This window comes from Cynocephalus volans, chromosome 3 (genome assembly GCF_027409185.1).
Source record: "Cynocephalus volans isolate mCynVol1 chromosome 3, mCynVol1.pri, whole genome shotgun sequence".
Taxonomy (NCBI): domain Eukaryota; kingdom Metazoa; phylum Chordata; class Mammalia; order Dermoptera; family Cynocephalidae; genus Cynocephalus; species Cynocephalus volans.
In genome coordinates, this window is record NC_084462.1 from 2,727,110 (window position 1) to 2,728,238 (window position 1,129).

Sequence of the window (1,129 nt, forward strand, 5' to 3'; positions counted from 1 at the left end):
GGGTTGGCTTGGCACTCCCTGCAGGGGGAGAAGTTTCCGGCTCATAGGGGGTTTTGGAAAAGAGGGGAGAGGGGAGATGCGCAGGAAGAAAACTCGGGGAGCTTGTCTTCTCTCACGCTGGGTCACTCACTCTACGTTCCCCCGCCCTCATCACAAATCCCCTACACCCTCTCCGCCACTTTCACAGCCCCCTCCCGCTCTTCCCAGCACCTGGCCGCCCCAGTCCCGTCCTTCCCCCAAGGCCTCTCCGCCCACCCGGCGTCCAGCCACCACCCCATTCACCTTTTTTTTTTTTTTTGGCGTCTGGCCGGTTCCGGGATCTGAACCAGTGACTCAGGTGTTCTAAGGCTGCGCTCTAACCAACTGGGCTAACCAGCCGGCCCCCCACCCCATTCCGAAAGCTACGGGTCCCCCTGCCGGGAAGGGCGCCAACGTCCGGGCAGCCCTCCAGGGCCTTCCCAGCCTCCCTGCCCGTCCCCGCCGGGGACACCCGCCCCACCCCCGCGTCCGGTGCCCGCCGCACCCACTCCGGGAACAGTCGCGGGGAGCGGGTCGGCACGGTCCCAGGAGGGACAGCGGCCAGTCCGGGGCCCCAGGTGGCTGGGGCCCCAGGACTTCGATTCTACCCACGCTCGAGGGTTGGGACTCCGGAGTCCCAGAGCCCCAGGGCCCTCAGCGCGGGCACAGAGACCTCCTCCCCCGGCAGCGGTCCTGCCTACGCTGGGAAACCGGACCCTCCCTCCCAGCTCTGGTTTCCCGAAAACTCCTGACTCGCAGATGCTAAGAATGGCTTCCTAGACCGCCTCTCCCCGCCCCCTTCGTGCCGCAGTCCTGGCTCCAGCCCTCACTCCCTTCAGACCCCATCTCAGGGCCCGGGCGTCCAGGCCCTCGTCGTTTCCCCGGCGCCCTGCTTCTTCCGCCCCCCGACTCGCGAGTTTGGGCGCACAGCCACCTCCTCCCCGAGAGCCCGGAGCCCTCGCCTCCAGCGCCTGCTCCCTCAGGCCCGGGTGTCCGAGCCCCCAGCCTGCCTCCCTGGGAACCTGGCACTCGGCTCTGCCTCTTTGTCCAGCTGTTATTGCTCGCCCTTTAGAACACAGGGCGGGCGGAATGTGGGGCGGCTGACCAATGC